This window comes from Saccopteryx leptura, chromosome 9 (genome assembly GCF_036850995.1).
Source record: "Saccopteryx leptura isolate mSacLep1 chromosome 9, mSacLep1_pri_phased_curated, whole genome shotgun sequence".
Taxonomy (NCBI): Eukaryota; Metazoa; Chordata; class Mammalia; order Chiroptera; family Emballonuridae; genus Saccopteryx; species Saccopteryx leptura.
Genome location: NC_089511.1, coordinates 91,290,419 through 91,311,508, shown reverse-complemented (window position 1 = coordinate 91,311,508; position 21,090 = coordinate 91,290,419). Strand labels below are relative to the sequence as shown.

Below are 21,090 nucleotides of genomic sequence, written 5' to 3'. Positions count from 1 at the left end.
GAAGAATGCCAGGCTGGGGCTCGGGGTAGGACTGGCGGGAGAACATGAGCGAGAGGCAGTAGGGAGGCAAGGGCAGTGCCCTCTCTGTGAGCCCGGCCACACAGGCCCAGGTGTTGGCAAGACCCGAGCACCAGTGGACAGGCCCCGTTCCACCAGGTGAGAGCTCCCCTTTCCGTCCCTCAGGGGTGCTGCCCCAGTGGTCACTTGCTGTTTGGCCTGGGTCATCTGCTCCCCAGGCTGACTGTGGACCCTCAGACATCCTTCAACCCCTATGTCTTGGCTCATGTGGTGCCACCTCCTGGGTGCCCTTCTCACCCTCCTCAAGTTGGCCCTGTGAAAGTCTGCTTACCACCGATTTAAAGGGAGAGGGTTTTTTTCCTTGCTTTCCAACAGCCCTTTCTCACACTCCCTTGTCCCACGGCCTGGGAATGCCAAGGTGCCCAGTCCCTGCCAGTGTCCCCTCTATGCGGAGCTCATAGCCCCAGGAGGTCTGCGTCGCACGGTACCTCCATATCTACTTGCAGGCTGCCCTCCCATGCCCGTGGGCTCCTCGTAGACAGCAACCTCTGTCTAAGCCCCAGTTCAGTGCCTGGCACACCCCCTGCCTTACACCCGCGGGGCCAGGGTCCCAGGGCCCTGGGTCTACGCACTGCAGCTCAGACAGAGTCAGGAAGAAGAGCTCCTTGCTGCCCCGCAGATGGGGCTGTGGGGTCAGACCCTGGCCAGCAGGAGTGCCCAGCCGTCCTCCGCCCAGAGAACCGAGGACTGCCTGCTTGCGGATGAGTACTCAGAGATGGTTGGAGGAAGCCCAAGTGAACCCCCGGGTTCTACCTACTTCATCCACCTCCTTTGTTTGTCAAAACTGGCAGGAGCCAACCCAGCTGATGAAAAGAATCAACCTGACATACATGTCAGCATTAAGAAAGCAACACAGAACATAGGATTTGGAGTCCTGGTTTCTTGTAGTTTTCAGCTGTTTGGCAACAGCCTAATCACTGAACCTTCCTGTGCCTCAGTTTACTCCTGTCTGAGATGGGCAGATTGCCTGTGCTCTGTGGGGCTAAAGTTTAAACGAGCAAATGTACACCGATATGCTTGTATATTACAAAGATTTTCAAATGTCGGTCATTTGTTATTTTTTTCATGATTTTTGCCACATTTTCAATCATCTGTACCATTGCTTATTTACTATTTATATGTAAAAAGAACTTTCAAAAACAGGGCTTTATGGCAAACAATCATACCTGTGCAACCATGAATTTGATGTTCTAGTTAATTTTGTTTTCCTTACTGCACATGGAAACAAATTTATACCCAGTTCCTATGTTATCTGCATTTGACTCAATTGTTTCATTCAGAGTTTAGGAAATGTCTGCCATTACTAAATCTCGTTTCACGGAGGAGTTCGCCTTGGGCCAGAGGTGCACATGCTGACCTGCTCAGCAGGGCCTCCGGTTCTCCTGATATGCTTTCCTCACTCCTCAGTACCTTTCTTCCCTGCTTACTGTGACTCTTCACAGGTGGAGTGTACGCCCTCACGTCCAGTTCAGGAACCAGCAGCAGTGAACTCTGCTGTGCAGCAGGAGCTGGTGGCGTTCCCTGGAAGAGGCTAATGGAGAAGGAAAACCATGGGGTGGCCTGGGGACAGTTCAGGAGGCAGGGCGATGGCCAGCAACTTTGTCCATGATGTCAACTGAAGGGGTCAGGGAGAACAATAAGACACAGTAGGCCTGGCAAGACTGTGTCCTGAGAGCAGGTGTCCTCAGAGTGTAGCTGGAGGCCCCATCCCATTAGCCTGACCACAGCGGATGGCTGCAGAGTCTGGTGTCTCCTGGAATATGCCTCCACCTACCCCGTGCCAGGGACCCTGTGTGCCGTTTGGTCATGGCAGCATGCTGGCACTGACAACTCCAGCACAAAGCAAAGCCCAAGAACCCAGCCCCAGCCCCAGACCAAGAACTCAGGGTCTGCATGAGCCTGAACCGGCATCCTTCCAGGGGACGGGCTCAGGCGCAGTGAGCGAGCGCTCTCTCCCAGTCCAGGAGCCGTGAGCTGCGTGGAAAGAATGTGAATGAAGACACAATTCTAAATGTAGCATCACTGACGCCATGTGAGCCGTCTCTCTAATCATCCAGAAAAACAAGGCTCGCCTGGACATTCTGCAAGAGCGTAAATAAAGCTGTCCTCGGGTGGCGTGCTGTGTCTTCCCTTCGCACAGCAACTCTGCTGCCTCCAACTCTCAGCCCAACTCCTGGAACGTCATGGGAGCTGCTCACCTGCCTGACTGGGTGGGTGAAAATGGCCTGGCCCTCAACTGAATGTACGTGACGCTTTGCTAATTTAGTTTCACAGCAAATTCACTGCATTCTGCATGTGTGTTAGTTACAAACATTCAAAGCCAGTAATGAAGGCAGTACAGTATGGGTCCTTCAATTCCTGATTTGGGGCGTTGGAAGCTTAGATCCCTGAAAGTATCATGAGGCACTGCCCCCCCCCATTCTTCCACTTCGTGACATAGTTCTCTGGATGGCTTGTCAGGAGGCCTCAGGAGACTTCTTTTCACTAATGCTCAGCCTTCTTTACAAGTCTTTCCATGTTTATTTATTTTTATTTTTTTATTTTTTTGTATTTTTCTGAAGCTGGAAACAGGGAGGCAGTCAGACAGACTCCCGCATGCGCCCGACCGGGATCCACCAGGCACGCCCACCAGGGGGCGATGCTCTGCCCATCCAGGGTGTCGCTCTGTCGCAACCAGAGCCACTCTAGCGCCTGGGGCAGAGGCCAAGGAGCCATCCCCAGCGCCTGGGCCATCTCTTTGCTCCAATGGAGCCTCGGCTGCGGGAGGGGAAGAGAGAGACAGAGAGGAAGGGGGGGGTGGAGAAGCAGATGGGCACCTCTCCTGTGTGCCCTGGCCGGGAATCGAACCCGGGACTTCCGCAAGCCAGGCCGACACTCTACCACTGAGCCAACCGGCCAGGGCTAAATTCTTTACAAGTCTTTTCCATCAACTTCTTCAGGAGGTTGGTGCATTTCCTGAGCTTAGTCATAATAACAACAACAATAATAATAAAAATAAGTAGTAGGCCTTGGCTGGTTGGCTCAGCGGTAGAGCATCAGCCTGGTGTGTGAATGTCCTGGGTTCAATTTCCGGCCAGGGCATACAGGAGAAGTGACCATCTGCTTCTCCACCTCTCCCCCTTCTCTCTTTATCTCTCTCTTTCTCTCTCTCTTCTCCTCTTGCAGCCATGGCTCAAATAGTTCGAGCAAGCTGGCCCCGGGCACTGAGGATGGCTCCAAGGCCTCACCTCAGGGGCTAAAATGGCTTAGTTGCCAAGTGACAGAGCAGCAACCCCAGATGGGCAGAGCATCTCCAGGGCTGGCTGGGTGGATCCTGGTCAGGATGCATGTGGGAACCTATCTGCCTCCCCTCCTCTCACTGAATAAAAATAATAATAATAAAAAGAAGCAGCACTAACATCATAATAATCATGCTAAGCTAACACACGTAAAACCTTTACTCTGTGCCCTGCACTGTTCTGAGTCTTGATATAAGTTAACCCGCACACTGTACAGTGTGTCAGAGGCATGGCTCCACTTTGTTCTGCCCCCACAAATCACTGCCTGTCCGGAGCTACGGTAACACGAGCAGTGGAATCAACAGTGCCTACGCACCTGTTACGTGCTGGGCCCTCTCAGTGCTTCCCCTCACCAGATCCTCACAACGCCCTGCGCAGTGGCAGATTGAGCTCCGTCTGTACTGATGAGGAGACTGAAACGTGCAGAGGTTTTGGATGTCACACAGCTCACGGTGGCACTGAGGATGTAGGCCAGAGTTTGTCTGCCTGTCTGTCAGCCTGCACGTCTCTGTTGTACCCCCCACCCCCCACCTAACCACTCTCCTCGCCCAAGTCCAGGGAACACCGCTTCCTTTCACCCACCTGTTCTCTTTGCCTCTCACTGCCAAGAGCCCAGAGGCAGGCCAGGGCGCCTCCTTAGCTACTGATTTGTAATGGTAACCCAGAGGGTTCTTACCCAGCATTGGAACAGTGGAACTGTGTCCTCAGGGCTCATGGCAGGAAGGGGCATCACTGAAGGATGGTGCTTCTGAGGCTCAGGCTCCCCTAGGCCACTCACCTGCTGAGGGGCTTGGGCAGTTGGAGTCCTCCTTCAGACGGATTTCCTTACTAGGAACTCTGGGCTGACTCCTTTGCTGCATGATAATGTGTATCTGTGCCTAGCTCAGAGGGGCTGGATTTATGGGGGTACCCCTGTTTGTAGGTCATTCTAGAAAACTGCACACTGGCCTTGATCACTGAGGCCATTTCCTAGGCAGCTGCTCTCTCAGTCTGACCAGCTTGGTGCCACAAGGTGTCTGTCACAGTCAATTGAGGGGCTTCTCCTTAAGGCCTTCTATCAGGATTCTTTTTTTTTTAAAGTGAGAGGGGGAGATAGACAGACTCCTGCATGTGCTCTGACTGGGATCCACCTGGTAACCCCCATCTGGGGTCAATGCTCAAATCAACCAAGCTATTTTTAGCACCTGAGGCTGACAGGCTCATACCAATCGAGCCACGGGCTGCAAGAAGGGAAGAGAGAGAGAAGGGGGAGAGGGAGGAAAAGTGAAGCAGATGGTTGCTTTTCATGTGTGCCCTGACTGGGATTGAACCTGAGATGTCTGCATGCTGGGCCAATGTTGTATCCACTGAGCCAACCAGCCAGGGTCCCATCAGGATTCTTTGCTTAGAACTTCAATTCAAATGAAAGAGGCAGAGCCTGTGTTGTGACTAGAGGTGAATCCAGTTCATTAAGACACTGGCAGACACCAGCAAGATCAGGGTGGGCCGCTGGGAGATCGGGCCCCAGCATATCTACAACCTGCGTAGAAAGATCTCAAAAGGGAGATATCTAGAAACCCAGAGTCAGGAGGAGCTGGGACAGGTGTGCTCTGCTCTCTAGAGCACAGGTCGACAATTGTTTGTTTGTTTTTTTCTGTAAAAGGCTGGGGAGTACGTGTTTTCAGCTTTACCAGCAAGATGTCTGTTTCTCAGCCTCTCAGCTTGACTGTGGAAAGCAGTCAGAAAGAATCTATAACAAACGATAGTGGCTGGTATTTTTTTAATTTTTTTATTTTTCTGAAGCTGGAAACAGGGAGGCAGTCAGACAGACTCCCGCATGCGCCCGACTGGGATCCACCCGGCACGCCCACCAGGGGGCATTGCTCTGCCCATCTGGGGCGTCGCTCTGTTGTGACCAGAGCCATTCTAGCACCTGGGGCAGAGGCCATGGAGCCATCCCCAGAGCCCAGGCCAACTTTGCTCCAATGGAGCCTTGGCTGCGGGAGGGGAAGAGAGAGAAAGAGAGGAAGGAGAGGGGGAGGGGTGGAGAAGCAGATGGGTGCTTCTCCTGTGTGCCCTGGCCGAGAATCGAACCCGGGACTTCCGCACGCCAGGCCGATGCTCTACCACTGAGCCAACCGGCCAGGGCCATAGTGGCTGGGTTTTGATAAAACTTTATTTATGGACATGTTTGAACTTCATATAGTTTTCACATCTCACAAAATAGTCTTGTTTTGATTTGCCTCCAACTATTTAAATATGTAAAAACTATTCTTAGCTCAGGAGACTGTACAAAAACAGCGGCAGAATGAATTTGGCTCATGGCCATGGTGTGCGAACCCCTAAGCCTCTCTGTCTACTTTAGTGACCGCCAACTACAACACATGAGGCTAATGAGCACTTGGAAACCTGGCTAGTCTGAATAAAATGTGCTGTGAGTATACAACACACCTTGGATTTTGAAGACAGGACATAATAATAATAATAATAATAATAATAATAATAATAATAAAGAATGTAAAGTGTCTCCTTAGTAATCTGTATTGACTATTATACTGACTTTGTGTTGACATGATGATACTTTGGGTATTTTGGCTTTAATAACATGTATCACTAAGATGGGTTTCACATGTGTCTTTTTACTGTTTTAATAACTGGCAGGTTTTAAATGATGTGTGATTCTTAGGTATTTCTGTTGGACAGCACTAGGCTAGCTCTTCTCCTGGGTGGGGACCCTCCCTCACTGCCCACCAAGACCATGAGGCTGGTCTGCTCCTGGAAACAGGGCTGATGTGCTCCTAGTGAAAATGTCTCAGCTTCTCCACTGTCAGCTGCTCTGAGTTCAGTTGTGAAGAAAGGACTTGTTCCTAGAACACTAGTATTGATGCTTTTATTTGCTTCTACCATTATCTAGAAAATATTGGACCTTCAATGACATTCTCTGCTAACGATATAAAGATTGTGACAGCTACCGTTTCCAGGCACCGTCTAGACAGGAGGTTAGCTCTCTTCTACACGGAGTGGATTTTGATTCAGCCACCCTGGGAGGAAGCCATCCCTGTCTCCACTTCCAGATGCAGAACAAGGTCACAGAGCTGAAATCCCTTGCCCCAAATTATGTAACTGACAGTAGAGTTGCTCTCAAAGTCAGGTCTCCCTGTCTCCCTAGACTAAGTTTTCTTCCTGATGCCACACTCACTGCGATGCCCAGAGAAACAAGGCCTCCCTGGGAGAACTGCTTCTCCCTCCACTGCAGAAAGGCAGTGGGGGCAAGGCACATTGTGTGCAAGAAAGATCTTGATGTAGGCGGGAGTGCAAACCCCACGTGTGTGCCCTTGCTGCTCTGTACCCCAGTGGCAGCTGCAGAGGAATACCACTGTTTAACTGCCCCACACCCATCCCTGGCACAGGGGTAGCAGGGTTGTTTTGACTTAAGAGATGACCCAAGGTAGCACTCACTTCTCTCATGCTGGCTGTAGCGGCACTGACCTCCTTGCTCCTCTTCACATATTAGCTCTTTTCTGCTTCAGGCCCTTTGCACATGCTGGCCCTCTGCTTGGAAGCAGACCTGATCTTTACCTGGCTGCTCCCTTCTCCCACTCAAACATTAGCTCAAGTGTCACTTCTTCAGAGAGACCTTTCCTGACTTTCCCACCTGTCACATGGCACCCCAGGCATCCTCTGCCATGCTGTCCTGTTGATATCTTTCATGATGCTGATCACTCACAGGACCCATCTCACCCCTTTAATCATGGCTCTGTGCTCTGTAATTACTCTCCCAGAAGGCAGGCTCCAAGAGGGCTTTCACTTTGTCTACCTTGCTCTTCCCTGCACCTAATATATGCTCATGAATGATTAGGAGACACTGAAGGTGAAGGGGGGCTCCTCATGGCCTTTTCAGACCTGCCTTTACGGACTCAGAGTGTTGGCCTTACTACAGAGCAGCTGTTCTTAAGTCATCTGGGCGGGGGGTGGGGGTGGGGGCTGGCGGAAACACAGGTTGTAGGGCCTCTGTCAGTGTGCACACTCTAAAGCACTCTCCCAGGTGATACTTGTGCTGTTTGTGTGAGGGCTGCACTTAGAGAAGAAAGCTGCAGCCAGGTGAGCCACGCCCACTCCACCCTCCCAATCTCGCTACAGGCTACAGATCGTTTCCTGGGGACAACCGTTCAAGAGTGGCTTTCTTCTTGAGTTGATTCAGCAAGTGTGTACTGAACACCCCCTAGGTCTCAGGCATCGACCTTCATCCTTACTGCATCTCTGAGGTGAGTTTACAGGTAAGGGAGCTGAGGGATGGGCTAAAGAAATAACTGGAGGTCAAAGAACTAGGGGAAAATAAGGCCGGGGTTTGAATTTAGAGACTCAGCCCAGGCAGGAGCTATGCTCCCATTCTTCCCTACTGTCTCTCTGAGGTATACCTTCCAGAAGCCTTTGGATATGGGTCATGGGTGCCAGGTAGACCAGCTGTCTATTTCCAGTTCTTATCTGTGTGATGGTTGCAGAGCCACATGGAACTTCAGGAGACGCAGCCTGGAGACGGTGCAGCTGAGTGGCTAAGATAGTAGATTTTGGCTCAGAGAAGTAAGGTTTTTATTCTCAGACCTACCACACACTGGCTGTGTGACCTTCAACACGAGCTTGATTTTTCTAAAATTCAGTCTGGCACTCCTTTCGGGTGACTGTTGTCAATGCGAAACGAGATGACGCACGTGTTTACACAGGTAGCTCCACACAGGAAAGTGCAATAGGCTGTTACCGCTCTGATTGCCTTGACTCTATCAGCACTGGGGGAGAAGGCCTCAGCAGGTCTGCAGGGACTGAGAAGCCTGGGGTTTGGGGTGAGGAGGTAGTGAGCAGAGGACCGAGAAGCCGGGCCCCTCCTCACGGTGGGGTACTGCATAGCTGCCGGAAGGGATGAGGGGCATTCCTCCATCCTCTCAGGGAGTCATGTGGGCATTGGTGTGTATTTGTTTACAGTAAGGAAAATAATAGAAAAATAAACAAAAAAAAGAGAAAACCCATCTAGAAACAGTTAAACAGTTACTTGTGGGGATAGGAGAGCACAGGTGTGGGGATGGGAGGAGGAGGTTGACATCTCTGAGTCTACCTGGTTTGGTAGATTTGATGTTGAGTCATGTAAGTACCTTACAGAATTATAAAATTAAATTAAATACATAAGAAATTAAAAAAAATAAGTCCCTAAAATGAAGAGCAAAATGAAACAAATGAACTTAATATGTGGGTGGCCTAATTTCAGAGAGGAAATATTTCAAATGACCTTAAAATTTATTAATTGGACTTAACATCTGTAAGAAACACATGCCCTAACACAAAATTAACTGTTCTCAGAAATAGATGTAGATATAGATACAGCAAATTAGTAGATATGTTACCGCCCTGGAAAGCAGGACTTTCTTTTTTAGTGTTAAAGAGATGAAAATATAGAATAAAATGGTAAGCAAAGGCTGTTACTTGTATATTTGAATATCAATGTACTTATATTTTAATATCAGTGTAAGCTGGAGAGATACTATAAAGTCAAATATAAAAAGCAAATATAACATGTATTTTATCTTTTACAAAAGCATTTTTTTCCTAAAACAGTCTCAAAACAATAAACAATGCAACCACAATGAATCTATTTTGCACGTAGATTCTGTCTCTGAATACAATTTCTCATTGAAAAAAAAAAGCATTTCCTGATCTGGAGTAGAAAATGTGTAGAAAGGGTTAGAACTCTTTGTCACACCAAAAGGCAGGTGGACTAAGAAAAGCTCCTGGAATGAAACCAGAGAACAAAGGAACCAACTTGAAGTTTCCCACCAGAGAACGAGGGAGCAGGGCCTATACCAGTGAGAGTGAAAGCCATGCTGGGTTGAAACACATCGAATATGTTTAAAAACATGAGTCCATAATGATAATGAAAAAACAAAACAAAACCCCAAAAGCCAACTACTGAAACAGCCCTTCAATGGTCCTCTTAGAGAATGCAGGGACCAGCTTCGTTTTCCAAAAGGGGGAGCAGGATAGAGTACCTCATGTGACTTTCCTGTATGTACTGTGCCAAGGAACCAAGTGTGGATGAAGGAGAGTTCCTCTAATAAAGAAGGAAGGGTAAGGCTGGTACAATATTTGCAAATCAATCAATGTGATTCATCACATAAACAAAAGGAAGGAGAAAAACCACATGATAATTTCAATAGATGCAGAAAAAGCATTTGATAGAATCCAGCACCCATTCATGATCAAAACTCTCAGCAAAGTGGGAATACAGGGAACATACCTCAACATGATAAAGGCCATCTATGACAAACCTACAGCCAACATCATACTCAATGGGCAAAAATTAAAAGCAATCCCCTTAAGATCAGGAACAAGGCAGGGGTGCCCCCTTTCACCACTCTTACTCCACATAGTTCTGGAAGTCCTAGCCACAGCAATCAGACAAGAAGAAGAAATAAAAGGCATCCAAATTGAAAAAGAAGAAGTAAAACTCTCATTATGTGTAGATGATATGATATTGTATATAGAAAACCCTAAAGTCTCAGTCAAAAAACTACTGGACCTGATAAATAAATTCAGCAAGGTGGCAGGATATAAAATCAATACTCAGAAATCAGAGGCATTTTTATACACTAACAATGAACTGTCAGAAAGAGAAATTAAGGAATCAATCCCCTTAACCATTGCAACCAAAAAAATAAAGTACCTAGGAATAAATTTAACCAGGGAGATTAAAGACTTATACTCGGAAAATGATAAAACATTAATAAAAGAAATCAGGGAAGATACTAACAAGTGGAGGCATATACCGTGCTCATGGTTAGGAAGAATAAACATCATTATAAAGTCTATATTACCCAAAGCAATTTATAAATTCAATGCAATACCGATTAAAATACCAATGACTTACTTCAAAGATATAGAACATATATTCCAAAAATTTATATGGAACCAAAAGAGAACACGAATAGCCTCAGCAATCTTGAAAAGGAAGAATAAAGTGGGAGGTATCACACTTCCGGATATCAAGTTATATTATAAGGCCATGGTACTCAAAACAGCCTGGTACTGGCATAAGAACAGGCATATAGATCAATAGAACAGAACTGAGAACCCAGAAATAAACCCACACTTTTATGGACAACTGATATTTGACAAAGGAGGTAAGATCATACATTGGAGTAAAGACAGCCTCTTCAAGAAATGGTGTTGGGAAAATTGGACAGCAACCTACAAAAAAATAAAACTAGACCAACAACTTACACCATTCACAAAAATAAACTCAAAATGGATAAAAGACTTAAATGTAAGCCATAAAACCATAAGCATCTTAGAAGAAAACATAGGCAGTAAGCTCTTTGACATCTCTTGCAGCAATATATTTGCCTATTTGTCTCCACGGGCAAGTGAAATAAAAAACAGGATAAACAAATGGGACTATATCAAACTAAAATGCCTCTGCACAGCTAAAGATAATAAGAACAGAATAAAAAGACAAACTACACAATGGGAGAATATATTTGACAATGCGTCTGATAAGGGGTTAATAACCAAAATTTATAAAGAACTTGTAAAACTTAATACCAGGAAGACAAACAATCCAATCCAAAAATGGGCAAAAGAAATGAATAGACACTTCTCCAAAGAGGACACACAGATGGCCAATAGGCATATGAAAAAATGCTCAACATCACTAATTATTAGAGAAATGCAAATTAAAACCACAATGAGATATCACCTCACACCAGTCAGAATGGCGCTCATCAACGAAACAACACAGAATAAGTGCTGGCCAGGATGTGGAGAAAAGGGAACCTTCCTGCACTGCTGGTGGGAATGCAGACTGGTGCAGCCACTGTGGAAAACAGTATGCAGATTCCTCAAGAAATCAAAAATGAAACTGCCTTTTTTTTTTTTTTTTGTATTTTTCTGAAGCTGGAAACAGGGAGAGGCAGTCAGACAGACTCCTGCTTGCGTCCGACCGGGATCCACCCGGCACGCCCACCAGGGGCGACACTCTGCCCATCAGGGGGCGATGCTCTGCCCCTCCGGGCGTCGCTTTGCTACGACCAGAGCCACTCTAGCGCCTGGGGCAGAGGCCAAGGAGCCATCCCCAGCGCCCGGGCCATCTTTGCTCCAATGGAGCCTTGGCTGCGGGAGGGGAAGAGAGAGACAGAGGGGAAGGAGGGGGTGGGGGTGGAGAAGCAAATGGTCGCTTCTCCTATGTGCCCTGGCCGGGAATCGAACCCGGGTCCCCCACACGCCAGGCCGACGCTCTACCGCTGAGCCAACCGGCCAGGGCTGGAACTGCCTTTTGACCCAGCTATACCACTGTTAGGAATATATCCCAAGAACACCATAGCACTGTTTGAAAAGAAGAAATGCACCCCCATGTTTATGGCAGCATTGTTCACAATGGCAAAGATCTAGAAACAGCCCAAGTGTTTGTCAGAGGACGAGTGGATTAAAAAGTTTTGATACATATATACTATGGAATACTACTCAGCCATAAGAAATGATGACATCAGATCTTTTACCACAACCTGGATGGGCCTTGATAACATTATACTGAGCGAAATAAGTGAATCAGAAAAAACTAAGAACTATATTATTCCATACATAGGTGGGACATAAAAATGAGCCTCAGAGATATGGACAACAGTGTTGGGGTTACAGGGTGGGGAGGAGAAGAGGAAGGGGTTGGGGGAGGGGAGGGGCACAAAGAAAACCAGTTAGAAGGTGACGGAAGACAATTTTATCAATGTCACCTCATTAAAATTAATTAAAAAAAAAGAAGAATTTGTCTCACGGCTAATTCAGGCAGTTAGAAGAATAGTATAAGGATGCTAATTCTGCTTCCTAGGCCACATCCTGCAAAAGGGGCCCCAAGAAAATTGGCGATTTGGCTCCTCTGATTTTGCCAATTGGATTTAAAAAAAATAGGTCAGGAACATCCTGAAATGGAACTAACAATACATGAGCATAAATTTAAAGGACTTCTAGATACTGGAGCTGATGTATCTGTTATTGCTAAGCTACAGTGGCCTCCTTCCTGGCCCACTCATGCAGCAGCCACAGAATTACAAGGTATAGGGCAGAGTAAATTCCCTCAACAAAGTTCTAGTTTTCTACATTGAGAAGATTAAGAAAGTCATTCTGGATTTTTTAAGCCTTATGGGCTCCCTGGATGGCCAGTTAATTTGTGGGGTAGAGATGTTTTAAAAAATATGGGAGCATTGCTTGTCAGTCCTAATGGTTTAGTCAGTACTCAGATGCTTGATTGGGGATTCTTACCCACCAAAGGACTAGGGAAAGAACAGCGAGGAATTCTCACCCCCATAGAAGTGGCACCCAGTGCCAGAAGGTGTGGATTAGGATATCAAAATTTAGCATAGGGGCCTTGGTAGCTCCTGATACCTCAATAATGCATTGAGCAGACCCAATTACTTGGAAATCAGATAATCCTGTATGGGTAGACCAATGGCCCCTTTCTCAGGAGAAACTTAGGGCAGCTGCTCAATTGGTACAAGAGCAGCTACAGCTTGGGCACATTGAACCATCTAATAGTCCATGGAATACACTTCCATATTTTGATCTTGTTGCCTCCTGGATTATCAAGGGGTATAGGTGACCCTTACAACTTATAGGTTTTGAGCCTCAAAATTATTGTTGTTCCTTTTTTCAAAGGATCAACAAAAATGGTTCTGGGAAACTTCCACTAAATGGCAAATTGCTTTTGCAAATCAATGGACAACTAAATACTGAAACTGTCAACTTAAAATCAGCTCAAAGACTAGAATTATATGCCATTATCATGGCTTTTCAGCATTTGCCATATTCCCCCTTTAATCTATATACAGACAGCAAATATTTACTTATGGTGTTTCCACTATAAAGACTATTTGTCTTAGGGACAAATGCTGATGAACTATTTCAGCAGTTCCTCCTTCTTCAAAGACTTGTATGTCAACATAGAGCTCCATGTTTTATAGGACATACTTGAGCTCACTCCATGCTCCCTGGAGCTTTAGCACAAGGGAATGCCCTTGTTGATCAAGCTACCCAAAAGAAAATTATTTGGAGCAACCATGACAGATCGAGCAATTCAGTCTCATACTATTCATTACCAGAACGCTGCAGCCCGGTGTAAACAGTTTCAACTTTCTTGGGAAGCAGCACAGCAGATTGGGAAATCCTGTCCAAGGGGTCCTATACTACCATCTGTCCCTTCATTTGGAGTTAACCCTCAAGGACCCCTACCAGAATAATTTTGGCAAATGGATGTTACTCATATACCTTCATTTGGCAAACAGTCCTATGTCCACGTTACAGTGGATACATATTCTGGATTTATAGTAACCTCTGCCAGAACAGGAGAGGCTGCTAAGCATGTTATAGCTCATTGTCTGTATGCATTGTTCTATTATTGGATTTCCTAAACTGGTTAAACTGCCAATGCTCTTGCATATGGAGCAAAAGCACTTACTGTATTTTGTCAAACATTTCAAATTATGTATATTTCTTACAATATTTAAAGTCAAGGTATTATTAAAGTGTATCCAGAAAATATTTTAAGGTCAATTTAAAAAAATTTAAAAGGGGAGAGTCATATCCTGGAACTCCTACGGGTCTACCATATCATGCTTTTTACTTAAAAAATTTTAAGGCCCTGGCTGGTTGGCTCAGCGGTAGAGCGTTGGCCTGGCGTGCGGGGGACCCGGGTTCGATTCCCGGCCAGGGTACATAGGAGAAGCGCCCATTTGCTTCTCCACCCCCCCCCCCTTCCTCTCTGTCTCTCTCTTCCCCTCCCGCAGCCAAGGCTCCATTGGAGCAAAGATGGCCTGGGCGCTGGGGATGGCTCCTTGGCCTCTGCCCCAGGCACTAGAGTGGCTCTGGTCCCGGCAGAGAGACGCCCCAGAGGGGCAGAGCATCGCCCCCTGGTGGGCAGAGCGTCGCCCCTGGTGGGCGTGCCAGGTGGATCACGGTCGGGCGCATGCGGGAGTCTGTCTGACTGTCTCTCCCCATTTCTAGCTTCAGAAAAATACAAAAAAAAAAAAAAATAAAATTTAAATTTCTTTTGAATGCTGATGAACATGAGATGCCAAATCTTTTTCTCCTGCAAACTACTACCTTCTTTTATTTGATCCAGCTAATAACACTGTTTTGTCTTTTTCCAAATAGCTCCAGATATATGGAAAAGGTTTATATAGGCAAATGGGGATCCTCAAACCCCTCAGCGAGATCTTCTGAGCATGGCTTTTAAGATACCAAGAGGCAGAAAAAGCCCAATAGAGATCAGGGGAACTACCAGCTTTTAGAATATGCCCTTAAAGGCTCCAATGCCCCAAAGGGATCTCATAGGATGCCATCTGGGTCTTACTTCAATAGTGGAAAGGAAGGTCATTGAGCTAAAGCCTGCCAGACTTACATGCCTCTGCTGTGAGGAAACAAGGACACTGGAAGGTAGGCTTCCCCCTCATTCCTCTAAGGGAGGGTTCAGTCTCTTCCAGCCCTGCTCCAGCCACCTATGACCTAACCTTGCCCAGGATGCTGGGGTTTGCCACTGAAGGCTGAAGGTGCCCAGGGCCGTTGGCCCCATCTACGACACTGTGGACGAGCCTAGGGTATTTCTTCCAAGAAGCAGGTAAACTGATCTCATTTGCACAAGGGCCACTTAACTATGTCTTGCCTGAGTAGTCAGGATTTTTATTCTTCCCTCGAAGATCTCTGTTGTGGGTGTTGATAGTCCTATTTTCTGCTGCTTTGTTTAATATATAGTGTTTCCTCTATTCCTCCTACCTCAATGCCCCACACATATTTCAGGCTGGGACCTACTCCTAATTTAGAGCTCTCTTTCCCCCTTTTGCCAACTTCTATTATGAATCTACCTTTGCCACCCAGCTTAGTGTATCCCAAGGTTCTCTTTACCACACCACAGTCACAGAGCTCCAGGGAAAAGCAACTTGGTCTCATCTCTCCAGGCAGAGGAGAACAGAAGCTCCATATCCACACATGCTGCAGATGGCTTTTCCAGTCTACCTGAATCATTACCAGCTAGAAGCAGTGGTCATTGGAACTTGGACATGAGCTGCAAAGTATAGAATTGTGACAATTCCAGTGCCATGCGGACTTTTCCTGGATGTGGACTTTTCCTGGACTCTTGCTCCTTGTGACAGCTCCTAACAGATTGAACTGGGGTTGGGTTGCATTTTTCAGGGATTTGGCATGGTGATGGTGCCAACTTGGACTTGGTGAACATGTTAAGGACACTACTCTTTTATGGATTCTTGCTGTATTGGCCAAGAGTTTGCTTAAAGGCTTTAATCACTGTAAAAAAAAAATAGAAGACTGGATAAAGAAGATGTGGCACATATACACCATGGTAACCATTCAGCCATAAGAAATGATGATATCGGATCACTTACAACAAAATGGTGGGATCTTGATAACATTATACGGAGTGAAATAAGTAAATCAGAAAAAAACAAGAACTGCAGGATTCTATACATTGGTGGGACATAAAAATGAGACTAAGAGACATGGACAAGAGTGTGGTGGTTACGGGGGGTGGGGGTGGGGGGAAGGAGGGAGAGGGGGAGGGGCACAAAGAAAACTAGATAGAAGGTGACTGAGGACAATCTGACTTTGGGTGATGGGTATGCAACATAATTGAATGACAAGATAACCTGGACATGTTTTCTTTGAATATATGTACCCTGATTTATTGATGTCACCCCATTAAAATTAATACAAATTTATTTATAAAAAAAAAAAAGAAGGAAGGGTAAAGGTAAGATGTAATTATTTTCCAAACCCCGAACAAAATAATGGATATAGACTATAGTCACCAATGGACCTCCTGTGATAGTATCCGTTGCCCATAAAATATTCTTGCAAAAACAAAACCCAAAAAATCCTAAATCAGAATGAGCTTCTAAGCCTGGATATTACTACCAGGCTCCGGAATAACAGGGAAAGAGAAAACTGATAATGACACCAGGAGGAAGCACAGTCTGGGGTGGGAACTCTGCAGGACAAGCAGCCAACAGATAAGCCATTGAAACTGATACAGGATGAACTAATGGATTGAAAGGCCCTAAAGAGTTCTTGTAACATAGTCTAGTTTTATGTACTTCTTTTATTCTTATTTAAGTATTAAATGCATGGAATAATAAACTACCTTTTGGTATATCATTTTTTTAATACTTAAAAATGGTAATTAGGGCAGATAACTGGTTGTTAAGTTATTTGAATCCCACCACTGATTCTGATTCCAACAAACCATCTACAGCAAACGTTTTAATGACAACTTGGGAAATTTGAGCACTGCTTGGGTCTCTGTGATGTTCAGTGATTACTGTTTCTGTTTTAGGTGTGATAACAATATGCTGGAAAAAAAAAATAAAGCTTTGGTATTTAGAGAGACCTGCACTACTTTTTTTGAACGAAATAATATGATATCTGGGACTTAACTTCTAAGTAATGCTGTCTAAGGGGAAAGGGTCAGAGCCTATGAAACAAGGTTTTTAAAGCTGGGCATTTGTTATACTATCTTCTGAACTTTTGTATATGGTATGCTCCCTAATTAAAATAAAACAAAACAGAAAATTCCCTAGGGCAGACAAGAGAGAAAAAGAAGATCAGAGTGAGTGAGCGGGAGGTGGGAGCTTCAGGGAGGGAGACAGAGGAAGGCAGAGCACTCGGTGGGAGTTGGGGTGAGGACCCAGACTGTCCTTTAGACCCTGTGGCAGGAGAGGTGGCATTTGGGCTGGCCTGGCTCGTCCTGTAGACTCCAGTCTGTCTGCTGACCCCACTTGGGGTTATCTGATATGAAGTGGCTTCGGGGAGGCCAACTGCTCTGCAAATATTGGCAGGAACACAGAACATCAGAAACAAACCTCTAAGTTCAGAGGTTGGCTGACTGAGGCCATGCTTAACTAACACAAAATTAAAATAGAAGGTAATATCTACAGTAGACTGTTAAGTAACCAAGTAGAGTTTATATTTTGATGTAAAAATGTGTATATTCATGCGGAAAAAAAGTAACAATGCAGTTTTGTTAAAAATAAAAAAGGTCTTAGATATATCACCAAACATTAGGTAAAAAAGAAGAAACCTCAACCCAACAGATACTGTTTTGTAAGCAGTTTACATGTATGTGTTGATTTTCCCTTTTCTTTTGAAGGACGGTAATGCATTTTTCATGAGATGATTTGCAGCAGGGCGAAGAACAGCTGTTCGTACTTCGACAAGAGATTACAGTTGGACCCGTGCTCAGGGAAACCTGAGTCCAGGGTTTCAGGGAGATGCTTCTCGTTCCCTCACCCTCACGCGGGCTGGAGCTGGGCAAGGTGAGCAGCTGATTTCATCCATGACATTGGCACCCTGGAATGGGTCTGTGGGATGGGGGGGAGGGCTCTAAAAATACACCAGTGTAGGGGAGTTTCTCCAGAAAACCCAGAGATATCTGCTTTCTCCTAAGGGCTAGGGGTTACTTCCTAATGGTTAGAATCTGTGACATGGTGATTGTACCAGGAGCAAGCTACTTCTTAGACTCTTGCACACCTCAAGGTCCCTCAACAGACATTGTCTTTGCTGCAGAGGGTCAGTCAGCCACCCAGGAGGGAGGGCTTATTCACCACATGGATGGACTGCCCAACTCATGTACTTTTAATTCCATCAGAGCTCTGGCTTCTTGTTGGGAAACAGGATGTCAAGACCCCCTCCCTGAATATCAGCTCCACTGGGGGAGGTCATTCTCATTTACTTGTCCAGTGTCAGAGCACAGCATTGGAGACAGATACCCACAATGGCACTGGGCCTGGCTCAGGTGCCTTTGCAGTTAAAGTGGAGCCAGTGAGTAGCTTTACAAGTCACCTTCTCTCCAGGTTTGCTCTCTGACATTCAAAGTCTAGTTCCCCAAAGTAGTCCTGTTTCCAGAGGCCAGAATTCAGGGAGTGCTGAGATTTTCACATGATTTCCTGGGCATCTGCTAGTCACCGTTCCATTGGCACAGAGGGTGATGTCTGGTCTGCAGAGAGTTCTTCATCATGACCATTCCAGCAGATGGCAGAGCCAGTGCCAGACTGAACCTAGGTGCCCAGCTATTGGACCAGGGGCCTTCTGGCCCTTTCTTTGCCTTCATGGAGGGAACAGCACACATGCCTATCCTTACACATCCATGGCTGTCTGCTCCAGACATGGATTCATCTCGTGCCCAAGAGACAGCAGGAGGGTTTTGTTCTAAAGTAATTGGATTGGTCAATGGCATTTAAAAATCAAGAGATTTTTGTGGCAATAGCAGCATTTCTGGCTTTTGTTTTTTAATGGAGGGTGGGATTCCACTGGGTGGCATTGCTGTATGGGGTGGGAGCTGGAGCTGAGGCTGCCCTGCAGTCAGGGCACAGCCTCCTGCTGGCCCCGTATAATTTCACTATGACATAAGCTGCCAGGTCTGAAGGCTTTGGTGTTTGCAATTCTACTCTCAGCAAGGAGTGGTTTAGATGGTGTTAAAGGGGGGAGTTGGTCGCTTGCAACACAGCTGCTCTATCTCAATGTCCCCCGTGAAGCCCGCGGGGAGGCCGGGCCCTGAACTCCCAGCCCCACCACCCTCCTCACCACCTACCAGACATGCTCAGACACTTAGAGAACTGGGTTACCACGTGACTTGAATTAAACCTTGGTAAGGACATGAACCAGGAAAGCATTCTGCTGGCAGTAATACTAAATAAGACATATCTTCAGAAACATTTACCTACTGAGAGCAGATACGTCTTCATGAAATATAAAATCCACCCAAATTTATTAAAACTTCCCGCACAGTAGTGGGAACTCCAACTGAGCAGCTCTCCATTAAAGCCTCATCATTATTATAGCATTATTTATTTATATCCTACCCTAAGACAGACATGATGTAATCCAGTAATTAAGATTGTTATGATTGAATATTTATTAAGCACCTACAATAAGCCAGTCACTGATCCACATAAAATGAGTCTTTACCCTCAAGAGCTCCCATCCCGGTGCCGTGAGGAGCTTGGTGCCTCTCATGGGGAGCAGGGGGAGTTTAATGGATTTTGTCTTCCTTGAGCAAGCCTGAGAAATGACACTGATCAGAAATTGGACCCAGTTTAGTGTTGCTGTTCAATCCGAATGAAATAGACAATCCCTCCCTAGCTTAAAGAAGAGATGGGCGTGCAGAGGGACTGTGCCCGCAAAACGCCTCACACAGGGAGCCAGCTCTGCCAGAAGCTAGTGGTAGATGGGGCCACAGACTCTTCTGGTCCCCTGGGGCACCTCGATCTGCTTTGTAGACATACCCCCAGATCAAGATGAGTGGTTCTTCTGCACTTGAAAAATTAATCCCACTCTGACACGTCACAGGCCGACATTTGCTGGGTCCCTCCTGTGTGTCAGGGCTGGGGCTGCACCAGGGGACCACCTACAGCCTCAGTCTCCCTGGAGCCAGCTGCCTAGACCAAACCCCTCAAACAGCTTTCTCCTTCCACCTCTCTCCAATGGCTGCCAACACCTACGACTAGTTCCATGGCTTCTCTTCTCTCTTGTTCTGTCCTGTCTTCTTCTTTATTTGTCACACTGTGCTACTTCTCCCTACAGGACCTGCTGGGCTGCGAGCTCACCAAGATCGAGCCTGCATTCTGGACCCTTTGCTTCTTCCTGCCCCATTGCCTGGTGACTGTTGGCACAGAGAAAGAATAAATGAGTGAACGTAAGCAGGAGCAGGTCAGTGGGTGAAACACACTGAATGTATGCCTGGCCTTGACACACGAACTCCTGTGACCAACTTCCTTCAGTTACAGTGCCTCCCTAGCAGATTGTTTTTGTGTTTTGAAAGAGAGTGGAATGTCCCCTGGGTCCTCGGGTGCCTGAGGTAGAAGATGTTTTGAAAGCTGATGCATGAACGCCATGCTTCTCTCAGCACAAACCCTGACTCCTGAGTTTGGTTCAAATAAAATCACCTTGTCATGAAGGGGATCCTATTCATTTCCAAAAACTATCAGTTTTTAATAATACGGTAATTTAAAAATATATAGTGAAGTACATATTGCATAACAGGCACCATCTTAACCATTTTTAAGTGCACAATTCCATGGCATCAAAGTACATTCATATTGATGGGCAACCATCACCACCGTTCATCCTTAGAATGTTTCCATTTCCCCAAACTGCACCTTTGTTCTCATTAAACACTAACCTCCCGTCTGCCTTCCCTTGGCCCCTGGCAACCAGCCTTCATGTCAATCTCTATGAATTTGACTAGTGGAATTATGTAGTTTTTAGGTTTTTATGACTGGCTTTTTACACTTAACATAATATTCTTAAGGTTCATCCATGTTGCATCGTGTGTCAGAATTTCCTTTTTGTGGTTAATAATATTTCTTTTTATGATTATACGACATTTTGTGTATCTATTCATCCATTAATGGACACTTGGGTGGCTTCCACCTTTTGGCTATTATGAATGGTGCTGCTATGACCATGGTTATTCAAATATCTGTTTAAGATCCTGCTTTCAAGTCTGTTGAGTATATATGCAGAAGTAGAATGTTTGGGTCATATGGTAGGTGTATTTTTAACTTTTTAACTATTTTCCATAGTGCCTGCACCAATTTATATTCCTACCAACAGTCCTTAAAGGTTTCATTTTCCCCACATCCTGACCAAAACTTGTTTTTTTCTTTTTTCCCTGTTTATTGAACTTATTGGGGTGACACTGATTACCAAATTATAT

General features: G+C 45.9%; 1 long non-coding RNA gene across 1 annotated transcript; it reads left to right on the top strand.

Moving 5' to 3' along the window:
- Positions 1–83: 83 nt before the first annotated feature.
- LOC136381010 (uncharacterized) lies at positions 84–20,279 on the top strand. The gene is made up of 5 exons (XR_010747009.1): positions 84–156; positions 1,521–2,320; positions 7,476–7,600; positions 17,524–17,689; positions 19,956–20,279. It is a non-coding gene; the product is annotated as an uncharacterized lncRNA (long non-coding RNA).
- Positions 20,280–21,090: the final 811 nt, after the last annotated feature.